Below are 25,042 nucleotides of genomic sequence, written 5' to 3'. Positions count from 1 at the left end.
TCTGTTATTTCTGTGTCTGGATGCTTCTCTTTCCAAATTTGGTACATTCTTTTAAAATAACCTCTTCTAGTTGGACTAGACTTGTAATAGCAGATCATTATTTCCTTGTTGGCATTTGTTGTATATTTTTTTTGGTTAAGCAGCTGTTTCTTCCAGTAACTTTGCTGTCTCCAGCCCTGGTTGCTCAACTGAAGATCCTGAGTCCTGTTGCCTACTTGCCACCAGATGTCCAGGTACTATAGCATCTGGCGCGGTCCTTGTTGACCCGGGCAACGACCGATCCGGTATAGATTTATTAAAGTTACGTCTTACCATATTGTTGATGGGAGAGGCACTCTTTGTCTGGCTCCTCTGGTGAGACCTGTCCAGTATGGTTCGACCTCTGGCATAGCTCTCACCTTCATCAGAGCACACAAGCCCCACAACCACGCCAAGGTAGTTCCTCACTGGGCACTAATAATAATAATAATGATGATGATGATGATGATGATGATGATGATGAAGAGGTGCGTGTGTGTATTCAGTGAAATGTATTTCCAGGCAGCATACTTATTTTGAAATATCAGACTTAAATCCTTGTATTAGTTGGTTCTATTGTTATTTACACCTTATAACTAGTTGGGATAGTTAGCAGACACATTGGGCCAGGAGAAAGAGAGGAAAGCAGTGAGTGAGGGGCGTGCCCATTTAAAAGTCACGTCTCTGGGCCCACTCCAACCTTGCTATGCCCCTGAAGAGAAGGCATGGTTACGGTCCCCCTTCCCTGCACCCTTATGCTCATTCTAATTCTGTGCCTTTAAATGAGGAAAATACTAGGAACGCAGTGTGCCTATTGCCAGGCAGTGAAAGGAGGGATGAGGTGATGAGTTGCTAGGCAACAAAAGGTGGAGCGTTTGCTCCAAGAAACAGCTAGCAAGCAACATGGGCTGCCTAGAGCTGATGCATTTCTGAGATGCTCTGAGCCTCCCTCTCTATGGTTGTGGGAGGAGCTTCAGCATGAACCCCACGTCACAGCAGGCACTGAATCTGAAATATACAGTGCGGCTAGCGGACCCGTGGTTTCAGCAACCTAACCAACTTGAAACCAAGGGCTCAAATTGAAGTTTCAAGGTACTAGCAGAACCACAGTTGGGAAGAAATCCTGCATTTGGCTGCCCCTGCCCCCTTGTTGACTGGTAAAAGCGGAAGTAAGTTAAATGTGATGTCTTAATAATATGGCTATTAATGGTGAGTTTCTCTTTGAATCAGTGTGAAATCCTTAGTATTAATGCCCACTGGGAGTTTCTTGCTCTTTCTCTCATTTTTACTGTCTTTCTGAAATACCAGAATATATTCCAAGCAGTGACACAGTTTACTCTGCATATCCTTTAATTATTTACAGAGTATCTGGGAAAAGTCAAATTCTCCATTGATTTTTAAAACTTATGTAACAGTGATGCTACAATGCATAGTAGAGAATTAGACAGGCACTTCTAGTTTTCCAAGTACACCTCCACATAGTATTTGGGTATTTCATGAGCCCCAGCGTACTGAAATGTGTAGTTTTCCAGCATTTTTTGATCTGGCTAAGTCCACTGCTAAATAGTTTTTGAAATATTAAAAGATTAACGAGCCTGACTTGTATTTTTCAGCTGATATTATGGTAAAGTTATCTGAAAGATGGGTGTCAGATGCTTGGACAGGGGGCGCAATTTCAGTGCTTGCCCTAGGCGCTATTTTCCCTAGATATGCCTCTGCTTGTCTGTTTAACCAGTTTTGCTTCTGGGATCCTTCTCTCTCAGGATTCCCACTCAGGTATTTTACTCTACACCCCAGATTACTGTTCCAGCACACTACTGGCTTATTACAGTTTCTGAACATCAGTTAACCAAGAATTCACACAGAATTTGAACAATTGCCCTTGTTCAGTCGCCCACACAGGAACTCGGGCTCTGAGCTCTGTTCTTCTGTCTTACTCAGTTCTCTCCTCTTAACCAGCTAACTGTCACTAACTGTCTGTAGTCAAATCTTCCTCTCAACATTCCATGTGTGGTTGCTATGGCAACTCTTGCCCCCCGCTCCATGTACATTTCTTCACACCCCATATCCAAACTAGATGTAATGTGGGAGATCCCCATTGGGACTATATAAATAGCAATAGCACTTACATTTATATACCGCTTTATAGCCGGAGCTCTCTAAGCGGTTTACAATGATTTAGCATATTGCCCCCAACATTCTGGGTACTCATTTTACTGACCTCGGAAGGATGGAAGGCTGAGTCAACCTTGAGCCCCTGGTCAGGATCGAACTTGTAACCTTCTGGTTACAGGGCGGCAATTTTACCACTGCGCCACCAGGGGCTCAAATAAACAAGTAAGCAAGTAAATAAATCCCATCTTTTTTCAAAAAGCAGAGAAAGGGGGTTCAAATCAGAGAAAGGGGGTGCAGAGAAAGGGGGTTCAAATCAGGCCTATTGCATGTGATCAAATCTGGGCTATTGCATTAGGGCTATTTCATCTGCATCAGGATGCTTCTGTGTACCAGTTGCAGGGGAGTAAAAGCAGGAGAGAGGGCATGCTCTCAACTCCTGTCTGTGGCTTCCAGCGGCATCTGGTGGGCCACTGTGTGAAACAGGATGCTGGACTAGATGGGTCTGGGGCCTGATCCAGCAGGGCTGTTCTTATGTTCTTATGTTCATTGGTGGGGAGGGTCTAATCCATCCCTCATAACACATCCACAATCCAGTTGCCCTTTCCAAAAGTGGTTATTAGCCACAGAGGAAAATACACCTGCTGGTGGCATCTAATGTCCACCAGTCTCCTGACATTCAGTGATGTAGTATATACAAATAATGGTTGACATTCAGACTAACATAGCACTAATGCTGCTAATGATATCTGAGTCTTAGGAAAGAAACAGTAATTTTCATCTTTCTCCTCTTCACTCTGAAACCCACTTTGCCAAAAACAGCAATGAAGTTTCCCTTTTTCTTTCCTGTTATCTGTACAGATGGATGTTCATTATGTGATATTATCACAATATCTGCCATCCACACTAATACTGTGCTGATGCTAAGAAAGGTGACCAACGTATCTCTTCTTTGCTCTAAAGCCCTTTCTGCCTGTTGAAAATAGGTCCCTGATGGCTGCACAACGTTGAGGGACATATTTGCAGCAGGTACTTTGGGCCTCAGAGTGAAGAAGAGATTGACAAAAAGCATCTTCTGCAGCACCCGCACTGCCTTAATGTAGATGTGATGCCACTATGATGACGTCACATAATGAAGATGCATTCCTACATATTATAGACCAGATTGCTGTTTTTGGCAGGATCTTGCATGCTTTATCATGACTGCCTCTATTGTCCAAATCTGTAATGAATTAACTTAAATGCTGATGTGTTAAACAATATGGAAAATAAAGGTGATGAATTATCCAGCCACTATTGTTATTAAAAGATTAGAAAGCTAATTCTCCAAAAGATGCAGCAAAACTCCCACAACACTAAATAAGATTGAATCCATATGGGAGAAGCTTTCTCTTATATTAATAATGCTCCTTGGAAGCAGACTCCCCTCCCCCCCCTTTTTTTTTTGCCAACAGGCAGATTGAAATGAATCGGTTCAAGCCACAGTTTCAAAGAGTAGCCTTCTAAAATCACTAATGTAGAATTCATACTCCTGATAATGACAGCTCTTTGTTACAAAAAGAATGGATTAAGCAATATCAGGTTTTCATGGATCATTCCATTTCATAGCCACATAAGTTACTAAATAATTGTCTGCTATTTTTCTCTGTCATTAGACATGTTGCAAACTGTCATTTTCTCTCTCTTAAGAACTAGATAGAGGAGAAAGGTTTTAACAGGAGCAAGGTTAAGCCAAAAGGAGACATTTAAGCTAAAATTAAACTTTTATTGTAATTTTATAAATATAAATTTAACACTGAAATTCTGATCTTCTGAAAGTAATCTGAGAGTGTGCTTTCATGATAAAGTGCTAACATTTTTGTATAGCTGTATTATATTTCCTAAATTAATCCTTTCTGCCTCTGTAAAAAGCTACAGAAGAAGCTAGGAAAAGGAGAACACAGGCTAACTGAAACTAGACATTCTCTAGGAAAAAGCAAAAATGGATAAGCAACTGAGACAGTAGGCCAGAGCACCAAAAATAATCCCAGTGCAGCGTTTTTTTGTCAGTGCTTGCCGTGTAACAAAAACAGAGTTTAAGCCTTGTGTGGACAGAGAAGGGGAAAGCACACACCCCCAAGGATCAGGGATGTCACAGACATCCAGGCTTTAAGCATTATTTTGTGTGATGCTGAAACCGGCCATCTGTTTGTTGAAGCCATCAGATTATAGTGAAATATGAACTTAAAATGTGTATAAACAAAGCACATTAAAAGAGCTAAAATACAGGCTGCATTTATTTTCTCATATAGCTTCTTCTATAACTTGCTTCCATTATAATCATGTTAAATACTTAACTAGACAATGTAATACAAGGTCATCGAAACGGCGCCATATGAGTTTTAAGTTACAGCCCTGTAAACCAAGCTGTGTTCATGGTTATATTCTAAGGGTACAATCCCATCTGGTGTGAGCGCAGCTGTGTGGGCATAAAGGAATCACCAAAGGGTCAAATGGAGCCATATTCAGTTCCCCCCTCCCTCATGGTACATACAATGCCATACCTTCCTGCCTGCTTTCTGTTCCCTAATTTAGTCCTTGCTTTCCACATTTGGCCTCATCCAGAATGTATTTTGAGCTTTAAGCTTCAGTTAAAAGTATACAGTGTACTGTGCTTGATTGGCCAGCAAACTCGCCTGTCCTGACCCATAGAGAATCTATGGGGCATTGCCAAGAGAAGGATGAGAGACATGAGACCAAGCAATGCAGAAGAGCTGAAGGCCGCTAATGAAGCATCCTGGTCTTCCATAACACCTCATCAGTGCCACAGGCTGATAGCATCCATGCCACGCCGCATTGAGGCAGTAATTGCTGCAAAAGGGGCCCAAACCAAGTACTGAATACATATGCATGCTTACACTTTTCAGAGGTCCGATATTGTTCTATTCTACAATCCTTGTCTTCTTGGTTCCATGTAATATTCTAATTTTCTGAGATTGTGGATTTGGGGTTTTCATGAGCTGTACACCATGATCATCACAATTATAACAAATTAAGGCTTGACTTATCTCGCTTTGCATGTAATGCGTCTGTCTCATATATCAGTTTCACCTTTTAATTTGCATTACTGAAATTAATGGACTTTTGCACGATATTCTAATTTTCCGAGTTTCACCTGTAGATGGAAACTCCACAATTAATTTGATGTCTGAACTGGAGGTGTGCAACAATTGCTCTTATGTGATTCGACTGGATTTGTTTCAGTTTGTTAATCCTGAGGATGTGGACAAGCAGTGAAGCTTACCACTTGTTCTCTTGACCCTTGTCCAACATGGCTTGTTTAATCTAGCAGGGAGGCTCTTGTAGGAGGTCTGGTAGGAAACATAAATGTTTCTCTGAGGGAGGGCAGGGTGCCTCTTTGTCTTAAGGAGGCAATTATTAGACCTCTTCTAAAGAAGCCTGCATTAGATCCCCCAGACTTGAGCAATTATAGGCCTGTTTCCAACCTCCCATGGCTGGCAAGGTAATTGAGAGGGTAGTGGCCTCTCAGCTCCAGGAAGTCTTGGAGGAAACTGATTATCTATACGCATTTCAAACTGGTTTTTGGACAGGCTATATGGTGGAGACTACCTTGGTCGGCCTGATGGATGATCTCCAATTGGGAATGGACAGAGGAAGTGAGACTCTGTTGGTCCTTTTGGCTCTCTCGGTGGCTTTTGATACTATCGATCATAGTATCCTTTTGGAACATCTGAGGGGGTTGGGGGTGGGAGGCACTGTTTTACAGTGGTTCCACTCCTGCCTCTCAGACAGATTCCAGATAGTGTCCATTGGAGACTGTTGCTCTTCGAGATCTGAGCTTAAGTATGGTGTCCCTCAAGGTTCTGTACTTTCTCCAGTGCTTTTTAACATCTACATGAAACCGCTGGGAGAGATCATCAGGGGATTTGGAGCTGGGTGTTACCAGTATGCTGATGACACCCAGATCTACTTCTCCATGTCAACTTCAGGACCTGGCATATCCTCCCTAAATGTTTGCCTGGAAGCAGTAATGGTCTGGATGAGGGAAAATAAACTGAAGCTGAATCCAGATAAGACGGAGGTACTTATTGTGTGGGGTCAGAACTCTAGAGACAATTTTGATCTGCCTGTTCTAGATGGGGTCACACTTCCCCAAAAGGAGCAGGTTCGCAGTCTGGGAATACTTCTGAATCCACACCTCTCCTTGGTTTCTCAGGTTGAGGCAATGGCTGGGGTGCTTTCTATCAGCTTCATCTGATACGCCAGCTGCGCCCATTTCTTGAGTTCAATGACCTCAAAACAGTGGTACATTTGTTGGTAACCTCCAGACTTGTACGTAGTCCAGAAACTTCAGTTGGTTCAGAATGCGGCAGGCAGGTTGGTTTCTAGGTCTTCTCGGAGAGACCACATTACTCCTTTGCTGATGGAGCTTCACTGGCTGCCAATTGATTTCCAGGCATAATACAAAGTGCTAGTTATAACTTATAAAGCCCTAAATGGCTTAGGCCCTGGGTATTTAAGCGTCTTCTTCACTATGAGCCACACCACCCATTGAGGTCATCTGAGGAGGTCCGTCTCCAGTTACCACCAACTTGTCTGGTGGCTACACAGAGACAGACCTTCTTGGTTACTGCCCTGAAATTGTGGAATGCACTCCCTGTTGAGATACGATCCTCCCCATCTCTGGCAATTATTTTTTTTAACCCATCTTTTCACCCAAGCTTTCCCAGCTTTTTAAAATTGTCTGTTTTAATTTTATGGTTGATCTTAAATTGTTGAATTGTTTTAACTTTTTATATGTGTTTTAATTGTTTTATGTTAACTGCCCAGCGATGAAAGTTTAGGCGGTATAAAGTTTGATAGATAAATAAATAAATAAAATGTAGGCAGCGGTGTTCACACAAGATAGGGCATGCCCTAAATCAGTCAGTCACTGACTAACCGGGTTCTGACACTACAAAACAAAGATTATTTTTTGTCAATATTGCATTGTATTGGAATTACCATTTATGTTTACTCTCCATGATAATTAGCCTATAAATATTTACATTGTGTGTGCTAATGACTAAGTTAATGCTAGGCAGCTTACATGAGCAAGACACATTACAAATATTGACTAATTAGTTATATCAAACAGATCTTAATTAACTGCCAAAAAACACCTGATTGTGTATGTACTAAATAACTTGCTTGGGTACACTGTGATATAGACACCTGTGCATAGCTGCCTGTCATGCATATGACTTCTAGCACCTGGAGCTATAATGTAAGCAGCACAGTAGTGGAAAACACAGCCTTTTGCATCAGAATGAGAAGTTGCTTCCTCCTGATATCTATCATTAGTAAACAATTTGATGCCTGACTTGTGTTGAAATAATCATAATGATATTACAGATATTTAATCCATTTTAGACTTGAAAATTATGATAATGATGATGCATAGTTATACAGATGCAGGAGGTAGCAACTGCCACTTGTATTATTTGGGTGTTGTTTTTCTTTAAGAATACTGAAACACTATTCATTTCTTAGTTAATAAGATTTATTTTCAGTATAAGGAAAAATACACAACTGTTCCAAAAATGTTATGGTGCATTTAAATCACATCTGCAAATAAAATGTTATGTATACTTAAGAAGATTATTGTGCTCACTGTGGCAATAATTTGTTTCAAAAACAGTGAAATGGTTTGTTGTTTGCAGAATATATCTGCTGATTTTTTAAAATCTATTTCTATACCGCCTGATAGATACATCTCGAGAAGGTGTACACAATCCAAATTACAATATAAAACCAAACCAAACACTTTCACAGAATAAAAACAATTAAAAACAGAATGAAACAAAATAATTTCACAGGATAAAAACAATTTTAATTAAAAGCTTGAGGAAACAGGTATGTCTTAAGGGTCTTTTAAAACAAAATCAGATATGGAGAAGCTCTTATGTTGACAGGGGGTGTATTCTAAAGCCCTGGGGCAGCTACACAGAAGGCCCAACCCCGAGTCATCTCCAGATGAGCCAATTGCAACCATAACCAGACCTCGCCAGATGATCTTAATAGGCAGCAGGGTTCATGACAAAGAAGGTGGTCTCTTAAATACCCTGGGATTATTTGCTTAGAATAGGAATACTGCTACGTTAATGGTTTAGATTAAGATATGATACCAAAGTTATTCATATACATTTAATGTGATTACTCAAGAACAGAACTGCCAGACTGTTTGAAGAACTCTGTCCCCATCAGTCCCCACTGCTTGGCAAGGGTACCAAAGGCTAGTTTTTCCACTCCAGTCCCATTTCTAGACCTTTTATTTTATTTCTTTACTTTGCATATGCATTTATACTGGGAATGGGCGGTGGGGGGCACAGAAGTTCCTGAGTGTACAGTGGGAGTGGGAGAAAATCCAAATGGTCAGAGTGGTGAAATCCTGGTTAGCTGAAACCTGATTGGAGGAATGCACCATCACAGATACAGCATTCATCTCTTTAGGTGAACACTGTTGTAACAGTAAGCAGCACACTGCTGGGGATGTCTGATGGGGATGGAGCAGGACGACTGGCCCTGGTTTAGATGCTGTACATGAGTCTTGAAGAAAATGTCTGAATAGAGCTTAGGTAGCACGGGGCTGGAAACCAGGACCAGGAAAGCAAGGCAACAAGTTGGGGCTTGGGGATAAAAACTGAAAGCCAAAGCTCAAGACCATGTCAAGCCAAGCAGAAAGTCAGGAACTGGGGATAAACAGTAGCCATCTCCCTCTGGTATGAGGACATGGGTCAGGTGATTGATACGGTCATGCCTAGGCATCCACTTTTGACCCACCGAGTCCAAGCAACTCCCTGGTATACAGGTGAATTGCAGACAATGAAGCAAGCAGGTAAATGACTTGAGTGTTGTTGGCAGAAAACTCAGAATGAATGTGACCAAACACAGGCTAGAGCCCATATTAGGGCCTACTGTATGGCAGTCATGGCAGCAAAGAAAACCTACCTTTCCGCTACCATCATCTCAACTCAAAGTTGTTCAGCAGAGCTTTATCGAGTGGTTCAGGGCCTCCTATGTGAGGACCCCCAAAGACCATCAAACAAAACACTTGGAAGCCCACTGTGATCAATTTGCATTACGTTTTGTGGATAAAATCGCTCATATCCATTCTGATTCCAATGCCAAGGTTTTTGCGGCACCAGAACTGGATGTTACCAGTGCACCGTCTGGTCTTGCTATATTGAATGGTTCTCAAACTGTGTTGCCTGAGAAGTTGGACAGGCTGCTTAGAAAGCTGAGGCCTACCACATGTGTGCTTGACCCTTGCCCTTCATGGTTGGTAAAGGCTTCTAGGGAGGGACTGGGTCCATGGGTGGCGAGGGTGACGAATGCCTCTCTGAAGCAGAGGGTGGTGCCCCCAAAGCTGAAGAAGGCAGTCATTAGGTCTCTCCTTAAAAAGCTTTCATTGGACCTAGATGATTTAAATAGCTTTCAATCAGTTCTAACCTCCCCTTCTTGGGCAAGGTATTGGAAAGAGTGGTGGCGTCTCAGCTCCAGGCAGCCATGGATAAATCTGAACTACTTAGATCCTTTCTAGTCTGGCTTGCAGCCTGGATTCAGGATGGCAACTGCCTTGATCACCCTGGTGGATGACCTACACCGGGAGGTAGACAGTGGGAGTATGACTCTGTTGATTCTCTTGGACCTCTCAGGGGCTTTCAATACCAATGACCATGGCATCCCTCTGGTTTGTCTTTCCGGGTTGGGACTCAGGAGCACAGTTATATGGTGGCTCCATATTGGGTTGGTAAAACTGATCATCCAAGTAGTGAGGTAGATCTGGTCTTGGGTGGAGTCACACTCCCTCTGAAAGACAAACTCTGCAGAAGGTGTTTCTGGACCTGATGCTGTCCTTGGAGACATAGATGGTGGCAATGTGCAGAGGTGCTTCTTACCAGCTATAACTGGTATGCCAGCTGTGACTCTGCTTGGAGAAATTCAACCTTACCTCAGTCACTCATGCTTTGGTAACATCCAGATTGGACTACTGCAATGTGCTCCACATGGGGCTGCCCTTGAAGATGGTTTAGAAGCTTCAGCTGCTCCAGAATGCTGCTGCAAGGATGCCCCAGGGTACAAGTCACTTCATGAGTGTCACATCCATCCTGCAGCAGCTTCTTTGGTTACCAGTCCACTTCTGGGTTAGATTCAAGGTGCTGGTCCTGAGCTTTAGAATTTTGCACAGCTTGGGGCTGGGGTACCTACTGTATCAGACTGCATTCACCCATATGAACCTGCAAGGGCTGTCTGCTCAACATCTCATCATGGCCCATGGCCCCATCACTAACAGAGATCTGATTGGCAGGGACTAGAGACAGGGCCTTTTGGGTTGTGGCCCCTCAGCTTTGGAATGCCCTCCCTAAAGCGCTTCGCCCTCAGTGTTTAAAACTCCCCAGTTAAAACACATAATTTTTAAAGGGGCTTTTAAATGTTTTGTTAAATGTGACCCCTGGTTCTAGTGTTGCGTGAGAGGGAAAAGAATTTCTCTCTCTCCACTTTCTCCACACCATGCATGATTTTATAGATCTCTATCATGTCTCCCCATAGTCATCTTTTTTTCTAAACTAAAAAGCCCCAGGTGTTGTAGTCTTGCCTCATAAGAAAGGTGCTCTAGGCCCCTGATCATCTTGGTTGCCCTCTTCTGTACATTTTCCAATTCTACAATGTCCCTCTAAAGATGTGGTGACCAGAATTGTACGCAGTACTCCAAGTCTGGTCGCACAATAGTTTTGTATAAGGGCATTATAATATTAGCCGTTTTATTTTCAATCCCCTTCCTAATGATCCCTAGCATGGAATTGACCTTTTTCACAGCTGCCACACATTGAGTCGACACTTTCAACAAGCTGTCCACCACAACTCCAAGATCCCTCTCCTGGTCAGTCACTGACAGCTCAGATCCCATCAGCATATACTTGAAGTTGGGGTCTTTCGTCCCAATGTGCATCACGTTACACTTGCTAACACTGAACCACATTTGCCATTTTGTCGCCCACTCCCCCTCCACTCCCCCAGAGGCTAGGTTTGCTTTGGAAACAAAGGCAAGTTTTGCTTTGGAAAGGACGCCTCTCATACTCTTCCTGCCTTCAAGGCAGCCAATAACAGGCCTCACAGTGCAGGAACAGCATTGCACTTAGAGTAGAAACTCAAAAGCTGCTGTAGTGCAGCAACTCATCACAAGGGACACTGGTAAGTAGAGCTTCAGTCTCCAGGAACTCTGACACGTTGGTGTCTGCATTTCCATGAGAGTAGGTGGCAGAGAAGGAGAAGATGAACAATGGGCAGCAAAGGCAGAAAGGTGTGCAATATTGCATTTGCCTTGTTGCCTGGCTAACTCACTCAAGCCACCATCTTGCTATTACTGCCAGCCCTGGTGCCTATAGCCTTGCTCCTACCCTGCCTACCAAACTATCTAACTGCTGGCACCAGTACACAGACACATCAGACGGTCAAGCAATGGGGGGGCCTGTATTCAAACCCAAATCCGTATACTGATAATCCTTGCACAATCCATGTTACCTGACATCCAGATCTTGAGTGAGTTGCAGAATGCAGAACAGAAGAGTAAAAGTGAATATAGGAGACATTGCAGAATTCCTGTTTTCCCGACTGTGCGTGGTTTCTTTTTCTTTTTCACACAATGCACAGTCAACTTGTGGAATTCTCTGCCACAAGATGTGGTGACAGCCAAGAACCTAGATGGCTTTAAGAGAGGTTTGGATAACTTCATGGAGGAGAGGTCTATCATCGGCTACTAGTTGGAGGGCTATAGGCCACCTCCAGCCTCAAAGGCTGGATGCCTCTGAGTACCAGTTGCAGGAGAGTAAGAGCAGGAGAGAGGGCATGCCCTCAACTCCTGCCTGTAGGCTTCCAGTAGCATCTGGTGGGCCACTGTGTGAAACAGGATGCTAGACTAGATGGGCCTTGGGCCTGATCCAGCAAGGCTGGTCTTATGTTCTATGTATACCTATGAGTGGAGTAAAGCAAAGAGTGAGATTTAAGAAAGAAGCAAGAACCTACTGAGCTTTATGCCGATCCATCCATAACAGGATGCTGCACATGCAGAAACACCAAACTCCATATATTTCTCACATTCACACATTTATATTTTTAAGGTATGCACTTAAAACCATCTTAGATGTATACCTTAAAAACATAATGTGTGAAGTGATCCTTAGCGGGACAGCTTTACAGATTCCTAAATCAAAGCATTCACTGTTTTTATTCATCCATTTGCAATGCATATTAATTGTGGAATGGCTTTATAAGCCTTAGTTCAAAAACCTGGCTGAAGTCTGAAATATTCCTATAGTTCAGATTGCATATAAAGTATCTGGTAGTTTTTCAATGAAGCTAGATTCCTTGACAGGGTTGATACATTTCTCAAACACACACATGCATTTTGTATCAGTGAGTATAAAAATTGATCTCTGCCACTTGCTTTTGTTTCTCTGGAGCTCCAGTGTGCTCAGAATTAAAGAGGAGGTGATAATATAACCATTGCTTCATTTTTAAGTTTTGTCTCCTCGACAAAGAAACAGGCTGGTGCTAACGAAACTGAAAATACTTCTTTTAAAACCTGGTAGGAATATACACATTAGCTGCTGAAATTACTAATTGCCTTTTTAAAGGATTTGAATTCTATGGTTGGAAGAAAATAGCTCAATGGAAAAAACTGCTTTCAGGGACTTGTTTAATTTTGATACCACAGAGCCAAACATTGATATCACCGAACCAACCCCTGCTAACTGAGCAAAGAGGCACCTTTTAAAAGTGGTGAATTTCTTTCTTTAGCAGGGGGAGAGCAACTGGCCCTATCCAACCCCAGCATAGCATCCCTCCAGTGGCTGTTGCTGGTGTCTTTCATATGTTTCCTTTTTAGACTGTGAGACCTTTGGGGAAATAAATAAATAAATAATTGATTTATTTATTTCTGTATGTAAACCGCTTTGGGAACTTTGGTTGAAAAGCGGTATATAAATATTTGTCATATTCGTATTTGTATAAACATTATTTTTCCTTGGTAGAAAATTGTATCCAAGTGCCCTAAGCACAAGACATATTAGGGCTAAATCAACTAGGTGGAAATTAAGGTAAACATATTCATCCTTTTTCACAGGAAGAGTTGCTACAGATTAGCTGCTTTTAAATACCACACTTGCTCAGGCACCCAAAACTGAAATGGTTTGATTTATGATAGCTGAATATCTGGAAGAGATAGTGGCAAGGATAATTCATATACTTCACAAACCGTCATCAATTTTAATTTCTGGCTCAAGCCTTGGTGCTCTTGTGATGCCTTCTCAGATCCTTTCGGTATCTATTTTCCTCTCATACAGAGGAAAAGGGCTATTATCTATATAATTGTGCCTCTTAAGATCTCACCAGGAGCTAAATATGAAACTGCAGAAATGTTCTATAAGCTGGAAGTACTGTAAACTCAGAACTGTTAAGAGATGAGCATAATCTCTATCACTTGCCATCCTAGGAAGAAAATGATGGAAAAGGAGATAACCTTATATAAACTACAGCACAATGGCTGTAGCCAGAACCCCACATATGTGCCATATTTCCATTGCTGGCAGAAGGATTTTTGTGAGCTCTTCCTGCTTTCATAGCCAACATGGTTGGGATGCCCTTTTTACTCACAGGATTATTTTCTTCACTTAACTCTAGCCAATGTGTTTCATTGGAAATGTTGTATATGTTTGTATTGTGTTCTCCAATACACAACATCTTATCACTAGAGTTCTCCTTTCCTTTTCTGCTTTTGGCCAGATTCTGCGACCAGCAGAACTCAAGGCTGTGTTTGAGGTCTGCTTGAGAGGCTTGGTGATAAGAATATTTAGTAGTCCCCAATATTCTACTGCCTTCTGTTCTTTCCAAACAAAACATACAAATATTCTTAGGGCACCACTATCTTACCACTGTCCATCAAGTTAGCACCACTGTCCACCATGTAAGCCCTACTATGAGGCTTAGGGGTTTGCCCAGGAAGAAGTGGGGCCCAATGGAACTGAAATTTGCCAATGGCCCACTGAGAGTAGAGTGAGGGCAGAAGTATTGAAGTTCCTCCCTAGAGATTCTTTTTATTGGAGCCATCATGAAAACTGTTTTATAGCTGCTTCCCTTATAAACACAGAGAGTCTTATGCTGGTTTAACTAAGGCTTTATTCAGAAGCAACTGTATTTTTCTCCTCCTTTCCCTCTCTTTTCTTTCTGATTCCGCCCCCTACACTCTGTACAGGATCCACTCTGGAACAAACATCTAAACAACAAAAACAAAAGATTACTAGGTAGAATACAACATATCCCTCCCCTTTATAACAACCAAAATTGAATTAATTTAAAATTTAGTGACAAAGTCTTGAAGTCTTTTAGATGGTCTCCTGAACCATGCACTTTCTCTGGCACAGGAGTTGTTTGTGATTTTCCTTCTGGTACCGGGGATAGCCCATCACCTTCATCAGGCTCCTCTATGAGGTCAAAACAGGAGGAAAGATCAAATTCATCTTCAGTTCCTCTCTTGAGATCAGACAATTCCCTCTTCTCTCATAGTATGAATGCTGGAAAGTCTCAAACCTTTCCATTTCCTTCCATCATCCAATATGACAGAATCCCATCAGATTTTGATTCTTTGTTCTGATCCAGAATATTGGGAACATCCCATTTTTTACTTAATAAGGCACCCATACTCAAACAATGTCCCCTACCTAAAATACTGGATGTTTCACACCCTGTTTCTGATCCACATACAATTTATATTTTTGTTGCTTCTCCCTTACCGGATCACTAATCTCTTCATCTGCCATGTCAGTTGTTGCCACTGGGTATATTTGGTAGTAGCTTTGTGTCCTCTCAGCCATTCAAATGGTGATTTTCCTGTAGTAGAATGACGAGTAGTTCGATAAACAAGTAGTTTCACCTATTGCCTCTTTCCAGGGTTGGTGGTGGTGGTGGTGGTTGTGTTTGTTTGTTTAACACATGTATATACCACCCCATATAAAATTTCAGGGTGCTTTACCATTTCAACAAACAGCAGCTAAAAACTAAACGTCATATAAAACAGATTAAAATTACCATAAATAAAACTTTTAAACTCTAAACATCATAAACTAAAAGCCTGATGAAACAGGTGTGTCTTCAAAAGTAGTTTTTAAACAACTAGAGATAGGGAGATTTTAACTTCATTTGGGAATGTGTTCCAGAGCCTTGGAGCAACTCTAGAGAACAAGCCAGTGGCAACCTCAACCTCCCCCAATTATCTTAATAGGCAATAAGGTTCGTGAAGAAGAACACGCTCTCTTAAATACCATGGGCCCAAGCCAATCAGGACTTTATAGGTAATAACCAGCATTTTGTATTTTCTCCAGAAACTAATTGGCAGCCAGTGTAGTTCTTTTTAAATTAGGAGTAATGTGGTCTCTGCAGGTGGCCCCAGAGACCAATCTAGCTGCTGCATTCTGCACCAGTTACAGTTTCTGAACTATGTACAAAAACAAGCCCAATGTAGAGCACATTGCAGTAGTCAAGCCTGGATGTTGCCAGCATATGCACCAGTTTTAAGGTTGTGTAGTAGCCAGTTGTAAGCTTTCCTTCACTAACTACTTATTCTTTCCACTAAGCCATTTCCTTGAGGATGGTACAAGGAAATAGTCTTGTGTATTATCCATTGGTTATACAAGTATTGCTCCATTTCAAAGGAGGTAAGCTGTGTCCTATTGTCAGTCACTGGTTCTTTAGGAAGACCTCCCTCACAAAAACTGCAGCTATAAAATGGATCACCTTGTTTGTAGTAAAGTTGTCAGCAAATGGAACTTCTGGCCACCATCACAATAACAAATATTCGTTTTATGGGTTGGTTATCAAAAGACCCCATTATAACCAGAACACGTTTTTCCAAGGGACCATTGGGATACTCAACAAGGGATTGCCATTGGGATACTCAACAAAGGAATGCCTTCTTCTGCATGAACCCCACTGCCCACCGAGATCTTCTGGAGAGGTCCGTCTGCAGCTGCCACTGGCTCATCTGGTGGCCACTCAGGGACGGGCCTTCTCCACTGCTGCCCCGAGGCTTTGGAATGTGCTCCCTAGTGAAATAAGAGCCTCCCCATCTCTGACAGCTTTTAAAAAGTCTTTAAAAACACATTTCTTCACCCAGGCTTTTAATTAATGTTGTTTTAATGGTTATAATGCTGTTTTAAAATATTATTTAAAAAATTTTAAATTGTTGTAATGTGTGTGTCCCCCCCATTTTTGTCTTAACGATTTTTTTACTTTGTTTTTATTCTGTTGTAAACCGCTCAGAGATGTAAGTTTTTGGCGGTATAAAAATGTTTAAATAAATAAATAAATAAAATTACTTGTTGATACTTGTCAAGGGGGTGGTAAAGGTCTTCTGCGATTTGTCACATACAGAACAAGCTACCAAATATGGCCACCAAAAACCTTCTCTGATTCTGATTCACCTTCTAGTTGAGCTAGTTCTAGTTCTCTGATTCGCCTTCTAGTCGAGCTCATACCCAGGGGACGTTCATGAGCAATTTTGACCACTTTTGCTTGTAAAGAGCTGGCACCACCAAACAATCAGTCTTCATCACCAACTCATTGAGAAGGGACAGCTCAATTGCTACGTGCATGTATGGTGGAAGATGTTCAGATACCTCATTTTTGTTGGGCCATCCATTAGTTAAGTAAGGTTTAAGTTTACTAAGCCCTTGATCAGCACTGAGGGTCACTTTCCATTCAGAAAACCTGATCACTCCATAGGTGGAGGAAGCTATTTGTGCAATTACTACTCCTTCATCCTCTTATTCTGTGATCTCCTCTTGGTCTAGAAATGGAAGCCGAGATAAACAATCTGCAGTTGTATTCTGAAGAGCTGGGAGATATTTCCACCTGGAAATCAAATCCATAAGTCTGATGATCCATTTTGTTATTCTTGGGGTTGCTCGACTTGATCCCCAAGTAGTAAATAAAGCAGATAGGGGTTTATGGTCTGACCATAAAGTGAATTTTCTGCCCCACAAGTAGGTTATGAAGTGCCTCAGTGCCCACAAACATGCTAGAGCTTATTTTTCAGTGACAGAATACATCTTCTCTGATGCAATAAGCACTCTGGAAGCAAAGGCAACTGTAACTTCCCTGTTTCCTTTTTGCTGGGTCAAGGCAGCACTCAAACCATATTCAGAAGCATCAGTGGTTACAACAGTGCGTACAATATACACTTGTATTATAGTAGTGGGTACAATACACAATAGTACTGTACAATAGTGTAAAATTTTAAATTTTATTGTGAGCCACCTTGAGATTTTCTTAATGAAAGGCGGGGTATAAATAAATAAATAAATAAATAAATAAATAAATAAATAAATTGTGTGCCTGTTGATGTAAAAAAAAAAAAGTGAGAGCTTTCAACAATGGCCAATTTGATAGTCTGAAAACTAGCCTTGCAGGATGCATCCCAGTTAAATGTTGCATTCTTCTTTAAAATAAGACACTATGGAGCAATGTTGGAAGCAAATTGTCTAACAAATTTAGAGTAATATTCACCGAGTCCCAAAAATGAATGAAGGGCATCCTTGTTGTGTTGCTCTGGTGCTTCCCAAATAGCTTTCACCAAGTTGGTTTGGGGATGTATGCCGTTCTGAGATATTGTGTGTCCCAAGTACGTCACCAAGTGTGTGCAAATTTGACTTTTCTCTACAGAGATAGTAAGTCCATGTTGGAGTTTTCTTAAGACTTTTGTCAGTTTAGCATCATGCCCCTCAATGGTTTTGCCATACACTAAAATGCCATCCAGACAGTAAATGATGCCATCCGTAGTCCCAAAAATTGCATGCATCATGCACTGAAGTACCGAAGCTGCAGAAGCTAATCCAAAGGGCAGTCTTTTGCATTAAAAAAGACCCTCTGGGGTAACGAAGGCTGTTTATTTGCAAGAACCTTTGAGGAGAGGGATTTGATGATTGGCCAAAGAGAAGTCCAAAGTTGTGAATACTGAGGCCTTTTCAGAGCAAGCAGCATTTCATTGATATTGGGTAATCGAAGACAATCCACTACCATGTTGGAGTTCACTTCTCTTAAATCTATGCATATTCAAAGTGTACCATTTGATTTCCATACAAGAATAATGGGAGAGACCTATTCTGATGAATCAAAAGGCTCTATGATCTCAGCATGCTATAGTCTTAAAAACTCCTCTTTAAGTGGTTGGTACAATGCTATGGACACGTTGCTCACTTTGTGTTGTACAGGTATTGCATTTGCCTTCATCTGAATGTTTTTTCAAAATGTGTGGCAGTACCAGGAGTATCAGAAAAAAATGTCTTAAAAATCAGCAATCAGCATTTGGATGCTTCATAATCTATAATACAGATTCCGTGTTATTTGGGTCTAACACTATCTGGAGATCTGATATTTCCCACCCAATACTGAGACTCTTTTTGTGACATGTACACTTTCCATTTGCAATAAGTCATTTGTATTCCAGGACAGCAGTGAAGTATCAATTTATGGTAACAGGGGGACCTCCATATCCCTATGGGTGGATGCCTTAAGGCTGAAGGTACAGATCTGATGTAATAAGGAGTTTCTTGTAAAGTAGATGAAAAATGATAGTGTACAGTGAACCAGAATCAGCCAGCATCCACATTATGTATGTATTTATTTATTTATACATTTTATATCCTGCTCTTCCAGAGCGGTATATTATGTACTTAGGTTTCTCCTCACAACAACCCTGTGAAGTAGTTTAGGCTGAGAGAGGAATGACTGGCCAAGAGTCACTCAGCAAGTATCATGGCCATTAAGTTTTAATTGGAAATGTCTAGAAGCAGGCTTTGTCACACTTAAAACGTTTAAAGTAAACACAAAAAGTGGGGTAGTACTCATGATAAAACTGAGAAAAAGGAAGAAATCAAAGTACTCATAACGTATGGTGAATATAAAAAATATATTCCTGACAATATCATAAATACAATAACAACCATAAGATTACTAATAATCATAATAATATTACTAATGAAAAGATATAAGTGGGAACCATAGAACTTTGATGAGAAAAATGAATTCTATAATGTCAAAAAAGACATTATGAGGGAGGGGCACCTTGGAGCTGGAGTGGCTCTGTATGCTAAAGAAGGGATAGAATCTAACAATCTACAGTAGAAAACCTAGGAGGATCGGAGTCCTCCACAGAAACCCTGTGGGTGACAATAAAAGGCCTGGAAGGAAATGTGTTAATGGGGATGTGCTATCACTCTCTGGATCAAAATGCTGACAGTGACTGGGAGTTCCAGGAATCAGGGAAGCATCAAAGAGATGCAGGGCAGTAATAAATGGTGACTTCAATTACCCACACAAAGACTGGGTAAATACACAGTCAGGTTATGACAAAGAGGTCAAATTTCTAGATCCACTGAATGACTGTGCCCTAGAACAGTTGGTCATGGAACCAATCAAAGGAAAGGTGACCTTGGACTTAATCCTGAGCGGCACCCAGGATCTGCTGCATGATGTCAGTTTCATGGACCCTTTATGGAACCATGACTATAGTGCGATCAAATTCAGCAGGCATGTGGGGAGAGAATCACCAAAGAAGTCTAAAACAGAAACTTTGAATTTCAGAAGAGGAAATATCTGATTGTGAAGAGCTCCAAAAGGATCTCTCCAAACTGGGTGAGTAGGCGACAAAATGGCATATGCGGTTCAATGTTGGCAAGTGTAAAGTGTTGCACATTGGGACAAAAATCCCCAACTTCACATATACGCTGCTGATAACTGAGCTGTCAGTAACTGACCAGGATAGGTATCTTAGGGTCATGGTGGAAAGGTCGTTCAAAGTATCGACTCAATGTGCAGCAGTTGTGAAAATGGCCAATTCCATGCTAGGGATCATTAGGAAGGGGATTGAAAATAAAACTGCTAATATTCTTATGCCCTTATACAAAACTATGGTGCAGCAACACCTGGAGTGCTATGTACAATTCTGGTCATCACATCTAAAGAAGGACATTGTTGAACTGGAAAAGATGCAGAAGAGGGCAACCAAGGTGATCAGGGGCCTAGAGCACCTTCCTTATGAGGCAAGGCTACAACATCTGGTACTTTTTAGTTTAGAAACATGACAACTGTGGGGAGACATAATAGAGGTCTACAAAATCATGAATGGTGTGGAGAAAGTGGACAGAGAGAAATTTTTCTCCCTCTCATATAATACTAGAACCAGGGAGATTCTAATATTATGAGAGGATTGTTGGTCTTGTGATAGCAAGCGTGACTTGTCCCCTTAGCTAAGCAGGGTCCACCCTGGTTGCATATGAATGGGAGACTAGAAGTGTGAGCAATATAAAATATTCCCCTCAGGGGATGGAGTTGCTCTGGGAAGAGCAGAAGGTTCCAAGTTCACTCCTTGGCTTCTCCAATATAGGGCTAACAGAGATTCCTGCCTGCAACCTTGGAGAAGCTGCTGCCAATCTTTGAAGACAATATTGAGCTAGATAGACCAGTGGTCTGACTCAATATATGGCAGCTTCCTATGTCTCTTTGTTCCATGAAATTGATTGCCAGGATATTTAGGACCAACAAACGGAAGTACCTTTTCACAAAACACATAATCAACTTGTGGAATTCTCTGCCACAAGATGTGGTGACAGCCAACAACCTGGGTGGCTTTAAGAGGGGTTGGGGTAACTTTATGGAGGAGATGTCTATCAATGGCTACTAGTCTGAGGGCTATAGGCCACCTCCAGCCTCAAAGGCAGGATGCCTCTGCATACCAGTTGCAGAGGAGTAACCGCAGGAGAGAGGGCATGCCCTCAACTGCTGCCTGCAGGCTTCTAGCAGCATCTGTTGGGCCACTGTATGAAACAGGATGCTAGACTAGATAAATCTTGGGCCTGATCCAGCAAGGCTGTTCTTATGTTCTTAACCAGAATTAGAACCAAAATGGGAACCATACAACTTCCATGAGAAAAATGAATTCTATAATGTTGAATAAAAACCAGCATAAGAACCATAATGTGTAGTGCTAAACAATGTTTTTGAATTCTTCATCAGAATGAGTAGCATGATTATACATCAAGTAGAGAGAAACTCAAGCTGGACAAGTCTCAAGATATATCTACAAAACAGAAAACAATAATCACCAAATACAAAAAAATATCTTGAAGGCAACATAATATAACAAATATAATGTAATATGAATAATGGACATCCCCATAACAATATATAATTTGTATGTTAAGAAGAGCAACCACTTTCATTTAAAACAGTAAATGTACTTCATAGAGACCAAAACAGGTCTTACATAAAGATGACTCTAATAATTCCTGCAATTGTAAAGATAGGAAAAACTCCTAATATAATTCATAACTGAGTAAATCTTTTCTCAAAAAATATCAAAAAACAAAACAAAATGTTTACAATTCAGTGAAAATGAAACACAACTCTTAATCCTTGATCTGGCAAACTCACAAGCATTTGCAAGTTTGTTACATAAGGCTATGCACCTGTTGCAAGTGACCCTCCATGCAGGACAGTAAGCAAAGTTGGCTTTCTGGGCAGAGTCTCCACATCTACATCAGTAGCAATGGTAGTGCTTCCTTTCCTGTGCTGCTCCTTTCTGGGAGCATGTATGGCAGTGCCATATGAGAAAATTGGGTTTGGAAGGATTTAGACTGAACAGCCTGAATTTCAGGAGGTTGATTTTGGGGTACCAAAGCAAGCAATTTGGAACAGTGAAGAGCATTTCCGACCCTGCATTTTCTACCTCCTAGTGATCTCTATGACTTTATCCAAGATAAATTTCCCTTCCAGTAGCAGTTTTGCATGCAGTTTGGAGCTGTTTGTTTTCATAACAAACTGATCCCTGATCATTTCATCAGTAAAGTTGGCAAACTCAGAGGTTACACTTAAGGCACACAGTGCTGTGACATATTGATAAATAAATTCACCAGGCAATTGGTTCTAGAATAGAATTTTAACGTTCAACAATCATATTCAAAGTAGGGTTGAAATGATCATCTAAGGCTTGAAGACCAGCTTCATAAGGATTGGCATCCACTTCCAAGTTGGTAGGAAAGAGCAAATGATCTATATATATAATTCTCCTGGGTGTGCCTTGGAATGTGCGTCCTGGCGCCCAGCTGATTGGCTGGGTGGTGGAGGCGCCTGATTGGCTGAGGCGCACCCAGGAGGATTGGTCACTGGCAAGCCTGGCTGTGGAGGCCAGGCGGCGGTGGGCCCAACCTCAGGCAAGGTGCCCGTTGGAGGCCGGGGCAGGAGGGAAACAGGCTGCAGGCCTTCCCTGTTCGTCCCCCAGGAGGAGGAACAGTGGCAGCAGGGTCCTTTTCAGCCGCCCAACGCCCAGTAAGGAGGGCCTGTGGCAGCGGTGAGGTCCGGCTGAAAATGGCTGCCCGCCACTGTAAAATGTTCAGTGTGGGGGGGGAGGGGGACAAGACAGAGTGGGGCAGTAGGGAGGGGGCTGGAGGGAGGGGGTAGGAGGAGGAGGGCAAGAGAGAGTGGGGCAGGAGGGGGAAGGAGGGTGACAGAGAGGGGTAGGAGGGAGAGGGAGGGCAAGAGAGAGAGTTGGGTGGGAGGGGGAGGGAGGGAGGGCAAGAGAGATTGGGGCAGGAGAGAGGGGTAGGGGGGCAAGAGAGAGTGGGACAGGAGGGAGGAAGGGGGAGGGAGAGTGGGGCAGGAGGGAGGGGGGGACAGCCAGCCCCAAAGAGCACACTTTTGTTCTGTGCGGGCCGGCTAGTTATATATTATTTGGACTTCAGGGTCCAGGCATTGAAGCAATACAGCCTTCTGCTTTGCTGGAGTAAAATAAGGGGTCTATATGGTAAGGAAGTAATTGCCTCCACTGTTTTCAGGACCTCCACTGTTTTCAGGGAAGAGCAGGTTCTGGAGTGGACAAGGAAAAAGGTGGTGGTAGGGTCTCAGCCATGCTGCAGTGCGCATCCTACAAGATTGATAAGGGCAAGGTACCTTCAGTGGTTGTGCAGGGCACTTTCCAGATTACAGGCTACAACAGGGGCCAGCCCATCCACTAGGTGAACCAGGCATTTGTCTAAGAAGCCAAGTGGGGAGGGGTGCCAACAGCCTGGGTCATCTGCCACCTGCACGTGACCCTGCACACGACCCACGCCACAGGCAGATGCACCTCTTGTTGGAGTGAGTGGCCGGCCGGCCGGCCAAGCAGATGCTCCCCATCCCTGTTGCCTTCCCGGCAACCCACTTGCTCTCCTTGATGCCTCCACCCGCCACTCCTGCGCTCCCAACTGCCTTGCTGCTATGGTGTGTTATAATCACATTGCTGAGTCATACAGCAGCATCATTATAACTGTGACAGGCCAATTTCCCAGAGGTGGGTGGAGGTGGCAAAGAAAACAAGAGGCTGGTTGGGCAGGCAGTAGGGACTGCTTGCCTGTCTACCCAATGGGAAGTGCCTGCCTATGTGGATGAAAGGAGCAGGGGGCGCCAAACTTTGCCTGGGGTGCCACTAATTTTGGGGCCAGCACTGCTCCTCTATGTTATTCTACTTCCTATCCATTTAATAAGACCCACAAATCTACCTCTGAATTCTCAATTTGGAAGGAAACATCAATATGATTAGATTCTAAATAAGACCATCTCACAGTTTAATCCAAAAAGGGACAGTTTGCAATGGTTCTGGAATTTTTTATGGCTTTTACAATATCTGAGGAGAAAGAGTCCACAACTACTAAGACGTCTTCCTGTGTCTTTGGCTAAAGGAATGGTACAGGAAAGATATTCCAAAACTAGCAGAGACCATTAGAAAGTCCAATTATGGGTGGTTTTTTTTTCAGTTTTATGCATTTCAAATTTGTCATCTGTGTGCTGACTCATGATGTACTCATTTATTTCTATGCACTCTTCATAAACCTACCTGGATGCCAAATGATCAACTTTTCAAAAATGTTCCAAGATTATCTAATGTGGTTGGCTGTCCATGACAGAATCTTTGTCCTTCTTCCATTGGCTACTCTAAACAACTGTCAGAGATGCTGAGGGTCAAATATCTAATGTCTGTTCCAAGATCCTGGTGTTTGCTAAACCATGAGAGTCTCTTGGAGGAACCTAAAAACAAAAGGCAGCTGTAACTTTGGTCTTCTCTATTCTGTTGGTTTCACAACTCATTTGATGACTATCAACAGGGAGTTGGGGAGGAAAAATTGGCAGATCAAACTAGGCCTATTGTAAATAGCTCATCTTCCATCTGTGCCTTTTCTTTGTTAACATATTGCCAAAAATGACATGCAAAACAGCAATTTAAAAGTGATTTTGTGGTGCTAGAATGAGCCATCCTCCTTACTGTAGCAACTCACTATCCCTTTCTTCTTACATATCAAGTATTTCCTAGCTTTATACCTATCCTGTTTTCTCTGTTCTTTGTGTAGTAGGGCAGGTTCACATGATCACCACCAAGTCTGGAAGGCAGGAACTAGAGATTCCTAGAGAGCACATGCTCCTAGCAAGCATGTCATGCAAACCTGCCAACTAGCAGATCCTGGCCCATTCGCCTGAGATTTTACTGACTTTCTCCACTCACTTGGAACCAAGGTTTGACGTTTGATGGACAATGTCAGTAGAATTTCAGATGAATAGGCCAGGAGGACACGCTCACAAGGAATGTCCAGTTTCCACCTTCCAGACTTGGCAGTGATCATGTGAACTTGCCCACTAATTGCTTATTGTCACCTGTGGCTTCTAATCATTCTTTTTCTATGCTAATTATTAATAGCTCCTCCATTCAGTTCTTATGCTTGTGTGCCTGGAAATTCTATAGTTTGAAGAAGAAACTTTGTTTCTGATCAATGATCAGATACACAATAACCAA

The 25,042-nt window shown here is 42.2% G+C and overlaps 1 long non-coding RNA gene across 1 annotated transcript in view; it reads left to right on the top strand.

Moving 5' to 3' along the window:
• The first annotated feature begins 897 nt into the window (after nucleotides 1-897).
• The window catches only part of LOC128325442 (uncharacterized), a 46,273-nt gene continuing 22,128 nt past the window's right edge, over nucleotides 898-25,042 (top strand). Inside the window, exon 1 of the long non-coding RNA XR_008307453.1 lies at nucleotides 898-1,187. This is a non-coding gene — a long non-coding RNA (uncharacterized LOC128325442). The remainder of the gene's footprint in view (nucleotides 1,188-25,042) is intronic.

The sequence above is a fragment of the Hemicordylus capensis genome, chromosome 4 (assembly GCF_027244095.1).
Source record: "Hemicordylus capensis ecotype Gifberg chromosome 4, rHemCap1.1.pri, whole genome shotgun sequence".
NCBI classification, from domain to species: domain Eukaryota; kingdom Metazoa; phylum Chordata; class Lepidosauria; order Squamata; family Cordylidae; genus Hemicordylus; species Hemicordylus capensis.
Note: the sequence above shows the minus strand (reverse complement) of the source record. Positions and strands in the feature narration are given on the sequence as shown.